The sequence below is a fragment of the Anopheles coluzzii genome, chromosome 3 (assembly GCF_943734685.1).
Source record: "Anopheles coluzzii chromosome 3, AcolN3, whole genome shotgun sequence".
NCBI classification, from domain to species: Eukaryota; Metazoa; Arthropoda; class Insecta; order Diptera; family Culicidae; genus Anopheles; species Anopheles coluzzii.
The window spans coordinates 87,715,484-87,737,263 of record NC_064671.1 but is presented as its reverse complement, the minus strand read 5'-3'; the positions used below and the strand labels follow the sequence as shown (position 1 = coordinate 87,737,263).

The window sequence follows — 21,780 nt, the reverse complement described above, 5'->3', positions numbered from 1 at the left end:
TTTCCCAATCCCCTTGTGAAAGGGTTACCGCTACGGCGCAAAGTACAAAACCGGAGGAACTTCACATTAAAACGCGCCCCAAAAAGCAACACATCATCTTGGCAGGGTGCGTCTTGTGCGGGTGTCCTTGTGCTTTGCATGCAACACAATGGAGGTGAAAAATGGGCTTTTCCGACGAGAGCTCAAGAAGGCTTGATGTGAAATCTTCTTCGTGATTCATATTCGTTTACGCGGGGACGTTTGTGCTCCGCGCATGGTGTCCCTCTTTAGGTCAACAACGCAGGAGAAGTTGTTTTGAGCCTTGTAAAATGAAAATCCTTTTACGCTTTTCACTAGAAATGAAACGAATTTTGGATAAAAAAGTAGGAGTTCGTTTTCCCTATTTCCCAAGGTTTCAAACATTAATCTCCTCCCTGCACACTAGCACACACTAACATTGAGAACAGAGGTCGTGATAAAGGTGTGTGTTTGGTGCTATTGCTCATTGTGTATTTCCCTCTCAAGCAGGAAGCGCTAATGGGAGCCCCCTCTGATAAAAAATAGGGTGCAAAACACCGGATGTTGGAGAATTACAGGATTACCGGGCATTTTACTCGTGTAATCCCGTTCACCGTTCTTGGTTCCTGGTCTGTTTCTATTTTTCTCATTTTCCTCCTAGTTAACGTGACGCCTCGTCACGCCTTTCCCATGGGATGCTCCCCATCTTCGTTCGCTCCTCATTAACGGCAGATTCTCTGACTGTTTGCTCCCAAGCTTGCTGTAATGTTAGAGAAGCAAAAAAAAAGGGACCGCTCGGCTCAGGTACGAGAAGTGGAGCCCGGCCTCCACAGCCTCCTTGGCATGTGCGTGAGCTTAGCGAGGATTTAGTGTTGGTGTGTCGTGTTAACACAACACTTTCACCTAATGCCACTTCTTGCACGGGCTCGTGTACGTGTGCACACAAACAGACAGACACACACACACACACACACTTGTTCACCACAGATAAAGTCGAGATGTGTGGGTTTTTTGTAGCGGTTTTAATAAAAAAATTGGAAGGATTTCCTTGAAACGTCTCTCATTGCCTACATTCGGGCGTTAAGAACGCTAGAGAAAGATATCCTTTTTTGTTGGCGTTTTTTCCCCCCCGAATGGCTTACACTTACGTGCAGCGCATACTAATGTTTTCGTGCGCCATTCCCAAAGGTGTTTGTAGGTGTATGTGTGTGCGTGGTGAAACAATTTTAACAACGACAACGCCACCCCATCTGCATTCAACTTAAACCCCGGGCGGGCACACGCGTCTTCCACTGCCTTGTAGGACTTTTATTTTTGTTCGTCCTAAAGTTTGGGTTTAATTTTTCATAAGCGCCCACGCCCTTTCCCCCCCTCCCCCCTCTCCCCCACTACAGTGTGACACTCCCAGTGGGCTAATTTCGTTTCATGTGACCCGTTTTTTTCTGCTAGTCTCATTATTATTGCTACAAACGCTGACTGCGTGCGGCAGAAAGTTGACAGCAATTCCCCGTGCCGCTTCCACCGGTGTGTGCTTTCGCTCTTTAGAACGATAATTATGTCACATTCACAGTGGAATGAATGTGTTGTTAATAATTGTATTAAACCTAGTTAACAGTCCGCAATGGTGCGCGTTGCATACTCTCCAGGCGCACACAGAAAGTTCCATCCGGTAGATAAGGCCCTCTGTGTGGATGGGGTACGGGAAGCTTGTAAAATAAATTGCTAAATAGTATCAGGCAGATGGCAAACGATCTGCCGCATCCCAGGCCTAAAGCCGCCCATGTGTGTGACCCACCCGGTGTGTGCGAAGGCAGACTCAAATGCTGCATCGGTAATGATATTATCGTTCCAACGCTCGGCAATCCTCATTTATTACCGATCACTCGGCATCTATTCATTGGTTGGTATAATTCAATTTGGCATATTACTGCTGCTGCTGATGCTGCATCGACCGTTGCGAGTTTAGTGGAGCCGAGCAGTGGAATGAAATTGCGGAAGCAGGAAGGCGGCACACATATATTATTGGCTCCACACATCAACCCACTGTGTGTGTTTGTCTGCGTTTGCCATTTTGTAAATTTCGTAATTCAAGCCGACAGCAAAATTACTATGCGCTTCAGCGTTTCCGCGGGCTTCTCCCAATGCTTGTGCGCTGCATATGCGTCTCCGCATGTGCGTTCGTAAATTATGGACCCGCATGGGCGGTGGGAACTGTGAGTTGAACCGAATATGTCTGCGACACACCATACCATGCGATGGATTGTACAGTAAAAAAAGCATTCCGCATTTTCCGATTGATTGCTTGTCACTTGTTTTGTCTGCCTCTGTACGGCGTGTCAGTCAATGGCACAAAATGAGATTGATTTGAAGCTTTCGGGGCCGGCAGCTTTTCGGGCTGATTAAACTGATTGCTGCAGCAAAACTAGCAGGAAATCGTGGCGGAGATTTTCGAACCACGATTACACACTACTGTGACGATGGAGTGGGAGAAACAAAAAAAGAGGCGAGATTAAATCGTAAGCAGCAACTTAGCCCAAATGCCTGTAATCCACGTATATCCGCCAGCAAGACGCCGCGTTGCGTTCGCTGAGAGAGAGAGAGAGAGATAGAGAGTGCGTGACAGAGCAGCGAGCCCGCAAAAGGCAAATGATGGTCACGCAAATGAGAAGAGCAGCTTGTGTTCGTGGCGAAGAAGGACCACGATAAGCACAAAGGGAATTAATTTCCCATTCGGTACGCAAATCCCGTCCGCGCAGCCAATTTTGCTTAGCGTTTGCCTACATTCAGGCGCCTCCTTGGTGCCTGACCGAACGAACGAGTGCGTACGGGATTGAGCCGTTCCATCGGTTCAGCAGTTGCCAACACTGCTGCTGCTGCTGCTGCGGCTGCTGATGATGCTTACTTTGCCCAGTTTCAACCCAGCCTTCCAACACCTTGGCCGCAACCGCAAACGCCAACGGAAATGCCATATCAATTACCATTATCATTTGCTATTGGCAAATCCCTGCCCGCAAGATTTTCACTCCTTCGATTTTCTCGCTCGCCCGAGGTGTGATGCTCGATCTGTTTAACCTTTCATCCTTGAGTGGGTGCCAACTAGGCGAGGGTGACGCAAAAGGATGAATGAAGTTTTCCTTGCTGCTGGGTGGTTCGAATTTTCAACGTCCAGCATCATCGCGCTACGCAGTACCTTCCTTCCATCTGTGTGCTCGATTAGATGGATCCTTTTGCCGTTGTCCCGCGTACCCTCGGCCCTTTTTCTTCCCCAAGCAAGCAGCAGTCCCGGATGATGGCGTGGGCGATTGTGTGTGGGTGACGATGAATATTCATAAACGGAAATCGGGCCGGAAGAGTAAACACGCGCTTGCAGGAAAAGCTTCCTGGTAGTGTGCGGTAGTTGTGAAAGTGCCGGCGGGAGTGTTCTTGCGTCTGGTGTAATAATGTTGGGCTTACGGGGAAATGTTGCGTTGGTGAATGAAGTTTTGTGGTAAGTTTCTAGCAACAGCAACGTGATGGGACGCTAGCTTGTGCTTACTTATTTTTTACTACTGACCCATTCCAGCTTCCTAATCTTCGCCCAGTCAGTCGATACATTGTGTCCAAAAGCAAAACCTAGGATGCGGGATAGAACAGGAAACCTTTCAGTACCGGATTAGAATATGTCCTCAACGTTAGCTTTTCCTGTTGGAGAAGTGACTTTTGCGCTTGTACGGGAAATGTGGTTGCGGTGGTAAACCACAACCACAACACAGGGAAAGAAAACGTTGCTTTGATGCAACCTTGGCCCACCATTGTATGTCTCGATGGAGTGGAGTAGTTGATATTTTAATTATGAACCAGGTATCGTTTCCAACCGACTGAGCAACAGAATATTTGGAGTTAGATTTTAATATCAAGCAGAAGCTGAAATACAGTTTTTGCAATCTGGAATTTGTTTCTACTTTAATTGATTTTTTTATATTATAAATATGCGGTACTTCGAGGTGAATTTAATACAGTCAAAAACACTTCAATACCATCCTTTAAATTAAAGTGCTCTCTCAGCGCCTGCAGGTATGCAAAACGCACATCAAACGGGCATTATTAAAAGCTTCAAAGTTCTGACTTCATTCATAACGCCATATTGTAACCGTTTTGCTTGAAAAATCCATGTTAAAAACGTGTAGCCTAAAGTCAAATGATGAAACGCTTGTAACGCTGTAACCATCCCATAAATGGACGGATTTGTTTGAGAGCTTCAATTAGCCTCTATCTCATTTTACTCCCTCATCCCTTAATGACGTCCACCAAAGCCAACGCGAGCACGACGAAGGAGAGAACAGCAACAAAAAAAACTCCCTCACTGCACACCCCGAAAGGTTGTACCCGGTGTCGTGTGATCGTTGATAGTTAATGGTACTTAATGGTGATGATGTTAACGATGTCGAGACCCCCGCTGCAATGGCTTTATCTGGGGCTAACTACTACTACATCTACTGCCATTTACACTGCTGATGCTGCTGCTGGTGACCCACGGATAATGTGTGATCGGCTGCCCACGCTGGCAGACCCCAAACGGGGTTTGGCGCGAGGGCTGCGTTAACAACGTCGATACGATTAACAAGGATTACGTGAGCGATCCCCCTTCGGACGTATTTCCGATTTGCCTGCTTGCCTGCGATGACGCAACGGCAACGGTGTGAAACGGACACCGTGCACGTGGATGTATGTGTGTGTGTGTGCGGGCGTACATACACACAAAAAGGGTAAAACTTTTCCATTTGTCAGCTTTCGAGCTACATACCGGTGTGTGCTGATGCCGGAAACAGACGGAATGGATCCTGGTGATTGGCTTTTCGGGTTGTGCCACTTTCCCCCCTCTTTTAGCACCCTTCAGGAATTTCGTTAAAGCAAGTTCTTCTGCTCTTTTGGAGGAACGAAACACGCTCACGTACACGTACACAGTGTCTGCCGGTTCGAGGAGGAAAATGGCACCAAAGTTATCTTTTCCACAAACTTTGCTCATTCGATTTCTTGCGAATGTTGTAACTGTGATTCGGGTTTTTCGTTTCTTTCTGTATTTATTTCTATTTTTCGTGTGTGGAGTAGGAATTGGAAAAAAAACCCTGAATGTACAGAACGATGCACTCATGTTAGTATTACGCGCGCTTGTGTGTGTGGTATGATGAGATGAATGTCCTGTTTGAAATCTACAGTTTGGGAAGTTATCGAGTTGTCGTAAAATGCTTGGAGTGTTGAATCCCTCAGCAATGTGCTCTACGTCTTAACCTCAAAAGTTGCCTCACGATCCTGTTTTTTTTGTTGGTATTATTGGTTTGATTTCCCATTTTTGCAAGAACTTTATTTAGATTGGAATGTGCTACATCGGTGATAAGGATTTATTCCAGTCAGTTCTCCTCATCGCTTTCCAAAGAATTCCTGCCTGTCAGTCGACTTGATCCGATCCCATCGTCATGTGGTCGCTGTTGCTTTGAAACATCTCCCGAGATCCGAGGGACCATCTTTGCACTCCGGAACACATCGCACCGTTTCTCAGTGCTGGTGTAGTGTATGTTATGTGTTATGACAAGGCAAAAACTCAATCAAACATAATCTGCCGTGTGTGTGTGATATCGTTCGGAAAAAGGATTGAGTGAAGTGAGTGAGCTAAGCTCGGCCATTGCCAGGAATAGCTGCCTGCCGCCATGTGATGCTGAGTGGGGATTACGTGCTAAATCCAACACATTTCCACTAGCCGCCTGCTAATGCGTTCCTGGAAAAGGGAAGATTCGGGGGTTCGCTCCTACTGCAAGAGAATTCGTTTCTACAAACGCTCGAGCTTTGCCGTGTCCCGAGCAAAACGGATCATATTTTGAATTGCCCTCGTACCCCGTACTCATCACACTAAAAACCTCCAATAAAGGTATTTGTTTTGGGGAGAGGGGGGGGGGGGGCAGTGCTCAGAATTAATGTTGCAGCATCTTAAAAGCAATGAAAATTGGGCTATGATTTAAAACCGACTAGCTGTGGTGCTGTCGTTAGTCGTCAGACGGCGACGGTTTTATGGCTCCGCTGCCGCTCCCAAGTGTGGCTGCTGCAACCTTGGCTGGACTATAACGCAAATTAAATTCTTCCAGCACCTGCCAGATGGTCTGGCCTCGTGCAGACCCTCCCTTTCTTCCCTCTCTTCGGATCAGAGCCCTCCGAAAAACCATTTATCAGAGCAAATACGAAGGTACGACTGTGCCGTACGATTCGGTTTTGTTGGAAGAAGTTGTCCCCATAAAACCTGAGCTGTAAGAGCTGAGCCGTTCCTTCTCGTTGCCTTTATTCCGTACCCCGACTGGCCGGAGGGCTGGGGGGGTTTTGGTTGAAGGATGTTCTCAACACCACCACCACCCCTGCCCACGCCTGGCATAATCATCAGGGCGACAGCAGCAGCATCAACGCAACACGATCATCATATTTCGGATCAGTCGCTTGCAGTCGCTTGAATGCTGGCAAACACTTAAGCAGCTCCCGTTGTTAAACCGTGCCCTTCCTTCTAACGTGTGCGCTGTCTGTCATGTTTCTACGCGAGGTACACCTCGAAAGAAGATACACATTCCCAAGCACTTCCTGCATGGTTCGGAGAGATTATGGCACCCTAAGTGGGGACGGGACAGTGGCAAAGGTAGGAAACAGGTACTACTCGTGAAGCCAGCCAGTACCCGTAGAGGAAGGAGGAAAAACATGATAAAATATTACAACCCATGAAGCAGCATATACACTTACACTCAAGCGTGGAACACGGGAAGGTAATACGTAAGAAGTGCCGCTTGATAAGGATTATCCTTAGCACATTCATGAGTGCATGGGGCTGGTGGTGGTGATGGCAGTGAGACAAACATTCAGGAAACATGAATAACATAACAATATTTGTACACGCTCTGCTCTGCTCCAGTGTGCTGTGTGTTCGTTTGTGTACTCATGAAAGTGAGCCTAAGGTGCGCACCTACGGCGTGCGTATGTGTTTGCCCGAGCTTGTTGACATAGCGGTGGACGAAACGATTGCCGGGGAACACTCACCACCGGGTCGCTCGATTTTGGCGCTGGCGCTGCGGCGCAATAAAAACCGAATTTGTTACGGATGGCCGTTTGCCGCGCGCTTCCCAGTGAAATGGCAAATTAATGCAGGGAATGTGAAAATATTGCCCTCGCCTTTCCCCCCAGTTCCTTCTCTCTCTCTACAGCTCCTGGGAGGTGCTTTTGTTACGCTGTGTTTTTCCTCCTTTCTCACATTTATTTAATGTTTTACTACTGTTTGTGTGTGGATCAGAGGAATGGAATAACACCAAAAAACACACACACATGAAAACGCCCCGTCGTTGATGTAATAAACGATTAAAAAACAATTCCGCCGCACCAATCGGGGGCTTTTTATTTTGTGACAGTATTTTATTTCTGCATTTCAGATTGCAGTTCTCTTCTGTGTGTGTGTGCGTGTGTATTGTATGTGTGTAATTCGATATTATTATTTTCTTCCCAAATTGTATTGTATAAATTGCATGGGGACATGGGGTTTTCTCTGCATTTGCCATGAATTTTCCCGCACCACAAAAATACATCGGCAGCAATGCTGGCACACACTCATCGATGCAGAAGAGCGGGGTGAACATTTGGCGAAACGTTCCGGGAGGCTTGTGTTTGGGAAAAAATGGGGAGCCATAAATTAGCAATCGCTGGCAAACTGGCTGGCAAACTGGCTGGCGGCAGACCGATTTCAATGTTTTTCATCCGCAAAAAAAAGCAACTGTCTGTTTCTGTTTTATTTCAATACATTAAAGAAAGGCCTCGCATTGAGGCGGGAATGGCAAGAAATGGAAGTAGTTTGGCTGGAAGAGGTGTAATACCACTAAAGTTGCGCTTTTATGTAACTTTGCTGGCTTTAAAGAAGAGTAAAAAAAGGTAGCTTGCTGTCTTCTTTTTTCCGGTTCTTTGAGAACAGCATTGAAAGAGAGCAAAGGAAAGCTCATCATACATTCCACATCCATCCACTCGCAGTGGATCAGTTGCCAGGGCAGCAGGCATCTCATCTCCGATTGGCATGATGAGGAGCCGATCGTTATGTTTTACGGTGCGATCGTGTCGCTCGTTACCGGCCGCTGGCTGTGCGCACTGCACTGCCTTCACTCAATTTCTCGATGATTATTTCAAACCGTGGCACTTGCCTGCCTTGCCAGTTCTGCTCAAACGATTAGTGCGCTGTGGGTCGGTTGTGGGGCTCAAGGCGCTGTCAAACGGAGCCGGAACGAGATGAGCCTAAATTATTGACTCTAAGGCAAACGGCTGCTTTCTTACGCTCCTTTGCACTGCTGCTGTGCATGAGTTTTCCATCGGGAAATCGCTCACACAAATTTCGACTAGTTTTCTTGCTTTTATCACGCCCAATGCTTCCATGGTTTTTTGCCCCCCCCCCCCCCTCACTCCGGTTTAGACACTAATAAAACGGAGCTATCAAACGAGTCAGGCGGAAAGCGGTAGCGAGTGGAAAGAAAGGACAGGAAAAGGCGAACGTATCGGATCGTCATCGGAATCATAAACAGTCTACAAATTGGGCTGCCCCGAGATTGGGCGACTCCGTGCCTAAAGTGTGCTCCGGAAGGGCAAATAAAAGGAAGCCAACAGCCACCGAGAAGAAAGCCAGGAAGAAAGAATGAAGCTTCAGCAAAGCTTCCCCTCTATACTGCCGATGGCTGCCCCGCAGTGTGCTCGAATGTTTAATTCATTCGCTATTTGTGATCTTGTGCTGCTGCCACTGTGTGCGCATCTGTGTGTGTGTGTGTGTGTGTGTGTGTGCGTGGTTGCCTTCCGGTGTTCACTTTATTGCGGCAACCATCGGGCATACAGATCGAAGTAAAACGGCTGACTGCGGCAGCATTCGGAAAGCGTTTCGCCGGTGGGGTGTGTAGCAGTACGCTTTTCCTTTCCTTTTTTTTGTTACTTTTGGTGCAATCGAAACGGTGAATCCATTCAGCTGCTGCTGCCCGTCAGAATGGAACAGAATGGAAGCTCGTTTCAGTTTCATTTTATTTAACCTTTTCCTTTTTGGGCGTGTGTTCGTGTCTGTGCTGTGTGAATTGGTTTTTCGTGAGAAGCAAGCGCAAGGCAATGGAGCAGCTTTTCTTGGTTTTGAGCGAATGAAAAATGGCCCTCAATTGGATGTGACAGCGGAGGGACATATGCAGCGTCCTTCGGGGGAGGGCGGAAGCAAAGCGTGGAGGCCAATGAGAGGACCTTCTCTAACGATCGTACTGTCTTTGTGTGTGTCTTTAGTTGGGTTGGGCAGTACAGCAAGATGAGCCACCCCGGGCCGAACCATAACCGAACGAGAAACGATCGGGAGAGAAACGCTTAATGGGTTTAGGATAGCAAACCACCGTGGGCGAAACAAATCGAATAAAATGGTTCAAATGTCTGGCTGGTGTGCGTTGTCGGCCATCGCTGTACTACTGAGAGCCACCGTGCAGCTGGAATCTGCTCCGACTTGTACACCCCAAAACGTGAAGTGTTTCGGGGAAACCAGAACGCTCTCGGTGCTAAATTAAAACGAACAAAATCGGACGTGGACGGGAAAAGAAAAAAAAAGATCGTTTCCCCCCTTTCGGCTCGTAAAACGGCATGCCCAAAAAAGATACTGCACACAAAACCGTGTATGCGTGTGGTGTTGTAAATAAGAAACGGGGGAAAAATGCGCGAAAAAATACAGCACTGCAAAGCACATGGTCTTGCACATCACATTCGACGGCTTTTTGTTGGCGCCAGAGAATCTGCAATGTAGCAGCCCGCCGGCGATGGCGAATATTCAGCATAACCTTCGTGCCTGTGTCATACCGTTGGTGGATGGTAATGTGCGGGAGCCTGGAGGCGCGGAAACTTATCAAAAGCAAACCCGCGCTCGGCGCTGCCGAGAGTGATCCTGCTGTGCTGTGATGCTGTGATGGATTTTGACGTAAAACAAAACCGACAAGACAAGCGAGCGAGCGGCGATGGATGTGCTGAGAGGTTAGATACACTCACGCACACAGGGAACTTTCTTCACTTCGAGACTGAGGGTCAAAATCGAATGGGAGGGCCGGCAGTACAAAGGGGATAATGTAAACTTTGGTTAATGTCAGCTCGGTAGGCGCACGGGCTGAGCGTGTTCGAGCGTTGTCAGCATGATGAAGCGTTGTCCATATTGGATTTACAGGGGTTTTTAGGTTGAAGTTAACATATTCCGTTTTCTGAGGAAGTTGTTTGCTATCAATATGAGTTTCTTCGCTCCTTTGATCCAACGGATAGTAGAAACACTTTCCAAGAGTTATTTGAAGTTAAGGTATTCTGAAATTGTGGATTTGTGTGTGATCAACTGTGCTGAAAGTGCCAACATGTTGTGATTGTATTGTAAATTAGAATTTCTGCTATCGATTGACGATGGCGTCGAGTTTGAACTATTACATTCATTTGCTTTGGTTTTTTTACAGGGTTTTCCACGATTTATTGGTCAGTTCCCAAGATTTTTTGGTGCGTTCCCACGAATTTTTGATTGTATCCCATAGATTTTTGGGTCGTTCCCATAAGTCATTGGTATTTTCCGATTGGATATCAATACAATTGGACCAAAAAATTCTGGGAAACGGCAAAAAAATCGTGGGAACGCACCAAAAAAACATGGGAACCCACCAAAAATTGATAGGGACCAACCAATAAATCGTGGGAAACCCTGTATTGAAGAACAAATGCAAATTGTGTTTGACGTTATTTTGTGAAAACGTTGTTTTTTAAAGTATAACTACATGATCACAAACAACGATCGGAAACGCTATTTGCCCGCAAAATCGCATCACGGTCGATTTTAAAGGACCTGCTTTAAAATTCGCCTAAACTGCTGCCGTTTAGGGAAAGTTTAAGGCGCCAGTTTAAGGTACTTTGCTCGAATTTTCCATACTCTATGCTCGAAAATGTCAATTGAGTGTCTAGGCATTGCTAGTGTCGAAGTGTAAACAAAAGGTTTACAGATTAGAGAGAGAAATTATAGGAAATTAGTTATACGAATGATTGCTACACACATGAATAATGGTAATGTTTTTTTTTTCATTGGGATTATCTTTTTTCTCTTGAGTAATTACATTGATTTCCATTGAAAAGTACCTGTAAACCCCTGTAAAACCCAACACAAATGGTGATGCACAAAACAATCTTCATCGCCAAATGGTACGCCAACAGACGGCTCAGTTCGATTGTCGCCCAAGGAGCAATCCAATCGCGATTTGTATGACAAAAGCAACGCCCAAACGACATCGGCTGCTCGCGTTACAAAAAATGAGAAAACGATCCTCCTTGCGAAACAGCCGTCGATAGAAAGGAATTTCCATCTACGACGAAAAGCTCGCTTCAGCGTGTATTGTTAACGCGTTTGCCGGAAGCACATGCAACGATGCACCGTGCTCTCCTCGCCTACTCGGATCAAGTGTGTTTGCTGCCCCACGAAGCACCATCCACCACCAATGGCAAAGCGAAAGACAAAGGAAAAGTGCACGATCGCGCGGTGACCAGCCGAGACGGAAAAGTTTAGACACATCCCTAGACACACCCAAACGGGCCTGGGAAGCGGTTGGCGCAAAAACAAAACGCTTCCTGAACTGCATAGAAATTACATCCTTTCGCTGCCTATCGCCGGCCCTAACCTCCGGGACTGCGGGATAGGGATAATACCAGTCAGCCCAGCATGACGCTCGTTGATTTTTAATCTGTTTGAACAATGTTGTTGTTTTTTCTTGTGCTTTCGATGTGCACCACTTAACGGCTGGGTGGTGTTCTGCTGGAGAAAGATGGATGCCCTCCGATGCCCGCATTGTTTTTCAGCAAAGTTGGCCAGTTGTTGTCAGCCGGTTTTTTTTGTGTTTTTGTTGGCAGCGAAGATTGTTTCCTCTTCCGCTCTTCTACACCTTTACATACAAACACACACACACAGAGCTAAAAAAAAAAGCCAAAGAATGACAGATGTTTCCCGTTTGGCGCGAAGGTTTAATTAAAATGAAAACGATCGTTTAAACGTGAAAGAGACAAAGGGGAAAAACCCCAGTGAGCGCATCTGAACCGTTCCCAACAAGGACCGGTGGGTTTTTTGGGACGTCGATCTCGTTTTGGTGTTTGTTTTTTTTTGCAGTGACCTTTCGCTGTGAAAGATAGCTTTGCTAATTTGCACTTCCCGTGTTTTGGTGTTCTGGGATGCGCGGCGGAGAGTTTTGTTTACATTAAATTCATTATAAAAGCAGAGGTTTTTTGCTTTTTTGGGAGACTGAAAGGATCAAACAAGTGTGCCAAAAAGCCTCCCGAAACTGTCAAACAACATTGACAAAGGGAGAAGAAAAAATGGACAAAAGATACGCAAGATGCGGTAAAGATAAACAATCTAATTGTTGGAACGGGGTTTGTTGTTTGCTGTAATTAAGCACGCGCAGAGAAATTAAATCATTTTGTGAAGATTTTTGAAAGATTGGTTCATTGTTTAAATGATGTTATTTTGAGTTGATCTAACCCAATGATCGTATTGTCGTCACAATGAAACACTCTTGTGAATGTGTCAATATATATTTTCGCACCTTTTACCTCGAAAATGCCATTTTTGTTTTCTTTGTTGCTGATTTCTTCGGCTTTGGCAGAATTCAACAAACACTTGCTTGCGGCAAATCACCGCGTTCCACCCAGCGCCCGCGGCACGTGACAGTTCTGATCTGATTATCCATTGAAAATAATTAGCTGCAAACGTCGAATGATGCTTCCGTCGGAGCAATCAACCAGCAGCCCACGTAACCGCCGTCCACAGCAAAACATCCGACCACCGGTACCGGCTGCGCGTGCTAAATGCGGTAACGATGGGTTTTCACGGTGTGTTGCAAATGCTTCGATGTCGATGAAGCCTAATTTGCGAGGTTGTCGGTGTCGAGATTGGAGGAGCAACTGTGCTATGACAAACAACACAAACAACAACAACAGCAACCCGTTGCAAGGATATGCAAAACGCGGTGAAAGGTAGCGGAGAGTCATGATTTTCTGCCATTTGACAATTGCAATCAGTTTGCAAGAGAGGCGAGAGTGGCCCAAAACGACTAAGGAAAGCTTAAATCATACACATAAACGCACAAACACAAACACACACACGCAAGTCGCTTCCGCAGTGCGTCGTCATCGTCGCCATCGTGACGCGAAAATACGTGTCGCGCAAGGCGCGGCATGTCGAAGCTCGTCAGACCTTCTGTGCTGTTTTCCGTGCACCGTCGGCCGCGTGAGAGCGTGAAGGAAGGAGAAATGGAGAAGAAACGGGAACCACCACACCCGGGGTAGCGCCGGGAATGTACTGATGAATGACTTTCCGCAGTGGAAAGTCGGTGTGGGGTAAATGTTCGAGGGCCAGCGCCAACAATCACCGTTTAATGATGATGAAGGGCTCACCTATAGACACCCCGCCTGCCTGCTTGGGGTTTTAGCAAATCTGTCGCCAAGTGGGGTGCTGCGAGACGGCTAGGCAGAACCGACCGCGGACCGAGTTCAAAGGAAACAGGCGGTGGGTTTGGCATTCATTATCACAACAAATCACGGAATTAGATTTTATTTATTAGTCTACGGTACGCGCGCACGCGTTACAGTACAGGCAGGAGATACGGGTACGGTTGTCGGCAGGGACATTATATCCTTGGCCAGGCTTCTTTGGTGCGCTATGAAGGTGCCGGCTTTTTCTTTCATTTTCATCCTCATCATGCGTACGCCTAGTTGGCCTATCGCACACGAGATGCTGCTGTCTGAAGGCGACCAGGCGATCGTTCGCGTTGGCCGTGAGTAGGTGACAGCTAATGAATGTTGAGTTTATTTCAAGCATCGGTTTAGCTATGCACTCGGCCATGCTCGCCCGGAAGTAGAAGAAAACGCTGTGCTGTGTCAGCGATCGATAAGCGGATGCTGTAAGACGAAGAAGACAAGTTGAAAGATGGAAAAGCAACGAACGAAGGTACAGCACAAAGCAATCTCTAAAAAAACACAGTACTCGGTTCGATGCGCTGAAGCGCCCCGGACACCATGGCAACAGTGACGTTTGTGTGCCCAAGTGTAGCGCCGCTCTGTTGGTTGTTGCTTTACACGATGGCAGGTCCTTCCAGCAGGCAGTGATTTTACGATAAGACTGGCGGGGCATGTCCGTACTGGAGCACTCACCCAACGGGGGTCCTTTGTGTTGTGAAAGGAGAGGGAGAGAGGGAAGGATGCCCAAATCCCATGAATAACATCGGCTTGAATATATTTATGTATGCTTTTTTCGGGAGACCCGGTCCCAATGTTCACGATGTTCGGTGTTACCGAAAGGACATTTCGGGTTCAGTGGGTTGGAAGTCAGCAACGAACAACGAACCAAACTAACTCCGGGGAGATATTATGATATGCTTCCTAAGGCAGTGGGAGCTGATACCACAGCAGTTTTCATTCGATGGTGCCTTGGGTCAGTGAAATCTCCTCCCGAATTGTCGAGTGTGTCTTAGCAAGGCTGATTAATATTCAATTTCATTTGTTTTGTGCCTTTCTTCCTGCCTCTTTAGGTGCTACAAACTGAATGTCGGAAGCGTCGGATTCTTTAAGCAGAGACTCAAGGCTCAAGGGATAAACCGAAACGCCGATTATTTCACCACGGTAAGTACATGCCAAAGTCGTCTCCAATTGCTTTTCCTTCGCCTCTGTACCTGTCCTAGTTTGTAGCTTGTAAAACGTAACAAAGATTGGTAAAATATAAATATACGTCCCACGTGGGGTTTTGGTCCTTCGAACCGGATTTCTTGAAAGTCGCAAAATGTCGTCCTAAAGACAGCAGACGCGTACCACGCGTTACCAATCCAATCAAAAGTCGGTTGCTCGGCTGCAGCGCCGACCCACAAATTTGTTCTACAACTGCAGCCAATGGAAGCGAACGCTAAACTTTATCCATTTGTTAGCGTACCTACCACCGGAGCCTTACAACAACAATCACACACAAAAAACTTTGAAGTGATGGTCGCCGCATTCTTTTCTTTTTTCCTGTACTGGTGGCACTTTACCAAACCGTTTATGGATTCTCTCGTTTAGCTAACAAGTTGGGGCTGCGTTTTCTTTTCATTCTGATTCCGAGCGCCTTGCTGAACGCTTGTTTACATACCTTGACGCGTCGGTGGCTGGCGTGGTCTTTTTTTTTTCGGCTGGCAGATTTATCGCCTCTCTCCCGCTTGCGTACGAAACGAAAACGTACAAGAAAACGCTTTCCTCCTCCACAGCTGTACAGTGTAAACAGTGGGGGCGAAAAGTTGCTGTGTAGGCACCGAACCATCACCAAAACCCAGCAGCAGCAGCAGCAGCAGCCCGTGCCAATGTCGTCGGGCTTTCTTCGTCGGGCCCCGTTTCCCGTGGCAACGCGTCACTCAAACTTGTCGTGAGGACGCGGGCAGCAGCGTGGCAGTAGCAAGCAAGGACGCTTTTCAACATCATTATTTATATTACCGCCCCATGACAGTTGCATCATTTTTCACGTTTCCATTGCTTTGCTACCGAACCGGGCGCCGAACCGTTGTTGACTTGATTTGCTTTTGTGTTTCCGTCACAAGCTCGAGAAGCTGAGCCGCTGCCGGTGTAGGTTTGTTTCTTTACTGCTTCGTTCCTTCATGTCTGATCGCAGCATAGCAAATTACCTCTTGAAAACCCGTCTTGCTTGGAGCTGCCGAGTCGGCGTGCTAAATGGCGTGAGTGTCTCTTTCTCTCACTCCTTCTCACTCCAAGTGCTCCTGTGTCCATCCGTGCATCGTTTCAGTATTCCGCCCACGTACGAGTGCCGACACCCGGGTGCCTGCACCTGTACAAGCTGCGCTCACCTTTCAACTCACCTTGAAGGAAGATATTCTTCCTCCCGTTTCCTCCCGGGTGCTCCGTTTCGTTAGCGGCTTTGCGGCGGAAGGTGACGTACGCGAATCAGTCATTGTATGCTCCAACAGCCCCCCCAAACTAAATTCCTTTCCCTACTCCCTCCTAGTAGCACATTAGAGCTAACGATGGCTGGTTTCGGTGCACTATGCTGTGAATTCTGCTGACTCGTGCGTCACATCTCGTGCAAGTGTCAGCAATCAAGCGGGCGATGAAAAGCGGCTTAGACAAACTGTGATTTATTTCTGTCGCCGTCATATTGATCCCTCCTTTTTTTTTTTTTTGCTTATGCTCCAGTTCTGTGTGAATTTCTTAAAAAATATTTAACCTTCAGCAAAGGATAGCGGAACAAATGGCCCAGTGGTACCGGGGACGCTGGAAGGATGGATATGGTTGATTTGATTAATTTATCATCAGAATCAATTTCCATCCGGGTAGCGTCCGGGTTGGTGACGGCTAACGATCCGTTGACGCCTCCTTTTTTTTTCTTGAGTTGGGGCTGGAAGGCGCAAATTCATCCCTCGTCCTGGATGGATGACTAATACCCTTTTTGTCGGCGACGCGGAACAGCCGGCTGATGTGTGAGGTAGTCCTTACCGTTTACCCTAAACGTACGTAACACAAGCATGTGTGTGTGTGTGTATGTTTGATGCCTCACCTGCCTCCAACGGTAGCTTTTTGTGAAATAGCGCACAGTTTGAAGGGTGGAAAAATGGCGTTGAAGTTGCTTCTGACGAAGGTCGTCATCGTGCACCGTTTTTCGTCCTTTATTGTGACGTGCCTCCCTCCCTCACACACACACACACACACTCCTGGATCAACAGATTTTCCTGATTTACATCACGTTTTGAGGAACGAGTGTGTCTGCAGAATCCTGGAACACGTGTGTGCCACAGCATGTGTGCATGTGTTTGTGTGTTAAAAGATCCATCTCCAGCGCATTCGTATCGGGTTTAAGGGCAAAAGTTTATCTCACACACACGCGGCATTGTGTGCCTGCTTTATGCTTGTTCGAACCTTCCCCCGTCCCCCACACACACAGTTCCTGCTCCTGTCCTCTATCCTGTCCACACACGCCGGTTCGGGTTTTATTTCCGTTTGTTTAGGGCAGGCTTTAAATTTATTGCCAACCAAAAGTTGAAATTTAATGTGTTTAATGAAGCGCAAACAGCAAAGCCGGTACCGGAACCATGCACCGAGTGATGACAGTATGGGAAGAGGAAGGATTGATGTATTTTTAGTGGTTGTGGTAGTCAGTGGCGAGTTTGATATGATAAAATAGGGATCATAGGCATTAAGGTGTCTGTGGCGTGTGGAGTTGTTCAGTTTAAACCGAGCGGCTGCTGAAAACTTTGCCTCGAATATTAGCAGCTTTAAGCACGCGTGCGAATGTGATTTATGATTCATGATGGTGGTGGTGGTGGTTGTGTTTAAGGGACCCCGTTTGGGACTCGAGCCAAGGGACAGGGTTTTCGGGGGGTTTTGTTTAGGTAGGCTGTGTACTTTTGACAAATGGAAAGGAGCAAATCATCTCATTCCAAGCTTTCCATTACGAAGGTTGATTGGAGTGCACTCCTTCAGCACACTTCAGGACGGGGTTTGTAAAATGATTTGCGCTTTTCTGAAATGTGCAAATCTGTTAGTCGAAGAAATAAACTTAAAATTCGACAGTGCATGAATCATTTGCTTTGTGAAATGAATATTATGCAGAGATTATACCACGATACAAATAAGCTCCTTTATGTAACCTTATTAGACTCTTTCTAGTAAGATTCTGATAAATAATATTCTGAAATCAGATAAGTTTTATTAATCTTGCTAAATGCTGTTTAATATTGTTAACAAATGCAGTTTTAGTTTACCATACGACGCTTGATGTATTGATGGAGAAATTGTATATCTTAATATTATGTGGAATAATGTACAAAGTCACACAAAATGTTTAAACAGCGGTTGTCTGTTGCAAAATCTTCTAGGAACTCAATGCTTCCCTTTTTTTAAGCCTTAAACCAATGGAAAGTAGCTTTAGACACCTGTCTATAAATTGTGAAAGATCCCCTGTAATTTAAAAGGGCATGTTTATATGCCCTTTCAAGGGATGCTCTCCATCATCATGCTCCTCCATATCCCAGGGTGTAGGCACACGGCATTCGATAAAGGATTCAAATGAATATTTCATCACAATTGATAGCAGACTAACATTTGCGTTTGCTGTTGAGAAAATCAATCCATCGGCCCCGCTGTACGCTTACACTGAAAATAGCTTACACACTGTTCACCAGCCAGTGTTGCACTGTAGTAAAATGAGGAAAATGAAAACAAATCGAACAACCCTGATGCTGAAACTTTTCACATCAGACACGTTTATTAGCTCTCTCCGACGAAAGAAAAAAAGGGTTTAAGTAGAGTATAGGTTAATAAATTAGATTTCATTGTAAGCTGACGTGTTCCCGGTACATCACCTCCCTCACCCCATCTGGGTGAGATGGCCAAACGAGATTGGTTTTCGCTGCCCTGTGATGAAAAATCAATTTTCGTTTAGCTTATTTAGCGAGATGGGGGAAAAGAACAATCGAAAGTTAATCATCTAGCTAGTTTTCTTCTGTGTTTTTTTGGTTGTTTTTCTACGTCAGTTAGCGACGCTTACTCTCACCATCGCCAGTGAAGAGTGGAGAGCAACCGATTGGATGGAATGGAACCAGTACATATTGATGCTGCATTTTCTTCACTTTCCAATCATCGCTTTGGTTCGGCGGATAGTGCTAGATCGATGGATTGCAGCGACGTAATTAAGTTGCCTTGCTGCTGCGCCAAGCTGTCGGAAGCAAATGGTTTTCAATCTGACGTTTCATTTACGCTCGATGAAGAGAAGACATCAGTTTTGCAGGCTTCTGTCTTTCTTTGTTGGACCGATGGAATCAAAATGTAATGCAACTGCTCACCAACATCAACATATTAAACCGTCAACAGGCGGTCGTTCAACCACCCTTTGCGCACAGATTTTGTGTGTGTGTTGTGTAGCAAAATAAATATTTGAAAAGTTCATCAGCTTTGCATCAACGCTCACCCGCTGCCAGCTGCTGCTGCTGCTGCTACTAAAACCGTGAATCAGTAATAACCCTGGCCTGGGTGATAAATGTAACCTTCCATATGCCAACCATAAACAGTGTGTGTAGGTATAGGTGGTTGAATCGAAAATCCACTTTTATTGACGTTTAATAATTGATTACCACAGCGATGGCGCTGTTCGTCGGTTTCGCAATGGAAGGATGTTTGTTCTTTAGTAAAGAATTTTTATTTCAAAATTATATGCCACTAAAACAAGGCAATGTGATGTGTTGAGTGTGTGTGTGTGTGTATGTGTTTGGTAAGGGGTTCGTCGCCAGCGGAGCACGAAATAGCTTCTGCAAAAGCGCAACCACCATATCGTCCTTTTTCTCGAGAATCGAACTTGTCGTAAATAATCTTTCAAGATAGACAAAACCGCAAAAACACACACGCTGATCAGGCACATGTGCTTGGTGGTAGGTATGTGTGTGTGGTTAGCTTTCAAAGTTTACAACATCCCTAATGAAAACATGCTTTTTACACTGTCATAAAGGAAGGAGGTGTAACAACACGGAACGTGTGTTGTGTGCTTTTTCGCTACATTTCTGAAATGGAATATCCCATTATGAGGAACACATATATAGGAACACACAAACACACACACAGTGACAGGTCGCAAGATGCTCAAAACTTTACGACAGCGATATGGGACAGTGAACGTATAAAAATTGCTACACTGTTGCACCTGATACTGTTGGTGAGCGTGTTCAGAAGGATGGCAAAGAAAATGGGAAAAAACAGATTCAGAAGAAACCTTTCCAAGTCGTTCTCTCTAGTGCTGCCTAAAAGATGCCTCCGCTCTTCGCTTACCTCGTTCGCTTTCAAACACATCTTCCACCATCAATCGATCGAGCGGTTGAGTAGTGCATGTGTTGTGTTTGCTTTGCTGCTCCGCAGCCGTTTGAGCCAAATTGACCATCCCGAAAGGTCGTAATATTTCGACATGTGAAGCACATTTTTCCTTCGCCTTCCTCTACAAGGAAAAAAGGCCCGGCGCTGATGGATTGGTTTGTTTTTTGCAAAATAAAAAAAGCAAAAAAGAAACAACAACATGCACTATCAAAAACCTTTTTTCCGTTCTGGGCGACGCTACCACGGAATAGACTTTCTCCTCGTCGAACGGTTGTATCGGCCTATTTTCGGATCAAGAAAATGGCTTTCAAAATCGGATTTGTGTGTGGAGATAGCGTGAAACAAGCTTTCTTCATTTGAAGCGAAAACCCAGAAGAAAAGAAAGTGGTTCCTGGAAGGACCAGCGAATGGGAAGATCAAGCCCAAAAGCGGGAAATGAAGTGCATCATAAATAAATGCTCAAATAAAACATTTGACCTTTGTAAAAACATTGAAAGGAGAACCGTAACCGAACAGAGAGAGCGACCTGTTTCCTTCACCGTCGTGACAATAAATGAGGATGGCGCTTCGAAGGCAAATCGAAACAGCCACCCCGCCCCCTGACCTGCGATTCAGCTAAGCTCTTGTCGATTTTTTTTATGAAAATCGAAAAGAAAACATCAAAAAAGAGATTTGTCAAACGACCGTATGTCCTATTTTTGCCGGCGGCTTTGCTTTTGTTGTTGGGTGTATCAAATCAAAGCCAGTGAAATGTGAGATTCTATTTTGTGGTCCATTCTTGTTTCCCCTTCCCTTTCCATGTCATCCACAATGTTGATTGTGAATATTTGCAATGAAACATTATATTTTCCCCCTCGGTACCAACGGCGGCTGCGGACTAGCCAACGGTCGAAACGTTCCATCGCTCGCTGGCATCCAGGAGATTCCTGTCCTGCACTGCACACACCACCCTCTCCCAAGCAGCGATGTTTATGTTTTTTGATGACATTTCAATAACATTCCAAATGAAAATTTATTAACGAGCAAACCGGAAGGCGATTGCGGTCTCCATTCCCTCGTAGCTCGTTTCGATTGCTGAAGCACTGGCGTACGGGGAGATCGAATGTCCAAGAAAAAGGGCTACCATCAAACGCTTTTTCACCAATCCCAACGCGTTTGTCATTTCCATAGCCCTTTCTGTCACTCTACCGTAGCAGCACAATCAAAGGCTGATCCCAAAAGGCGTTGTGCTGTCGTTCTTTTCTGTCCATTGTGTCTCTAATGGCATGGAGCGAGAGAGAAGAGGTCACAGGTTTGCAATTCAATATCGATAAATTATGTATATTTTATTATCATTATCATTATTGTGATTATTGTAATGATGGTGATCGAATCTCTCGCTCTGGTCGGAGGTTTTGAGGGTACGAGCACGCACACACACACCCTTGCAGCAGAGCTAGCGAAAAATAGGGAAAGAGAGAGAGAGGGAATGTGAAAGGAAACCATCATCATTCCGTCCATTCCAATTTCGGTGAACATCAACATCCCAGCTCGGCGAGTCCTCATCTTCACAGATAGAGCAACCATTAATGTGCCACACCACTTGCGTCTCCTGTCCTGTCCTGTCCTTCCGGGCCCTATTGCACTCGCCTCGACAAACCGGCACCATTGCCATCGTCATAATCATCAACATAAGCACGCAGAACATCATTCCAATCTGCAATCGTCGTCGTCGTCGTCGTCGTGGTCGGGGTTCGCCCTATGTCCATGTGCGTTGGCTTCCCGCTGCGAGAGTTCCCCGAGAGTGCAAAAGCTAATGTTTGTTTACAAGCGAAAAACTCGTGTTTATGTTGTTACCATCGTGCGTATTAGCATACAGTATCTGGTGAGTGCCATCAACGTAAGTGTGTG

General features: G+C 46.2%; 1 long non-coding RNA gene across 1 annotated transcript in view; it reads left to right on the top strand.

Moving 5' to 3' along the window:
* Positions 1-15,743, top strand: part of LOC120958339 (uncharacterized) — a 62,360-nt gene extending 46,617 nt beyond the window's left edge. Inside the window, exon 4 of the long non-coding RNA XR_007452670.1 lies at positions 14,586-15,743. This is a non-coding gene — a long non-coding RNA (uncharacterized LOC120958339). The remainder of the gene's footprint in view (positions 1-14,585) is intronic.
* The last annotated feature ends 6,037 nt before the right edge of the window (positions 15,744-21,780 follow it).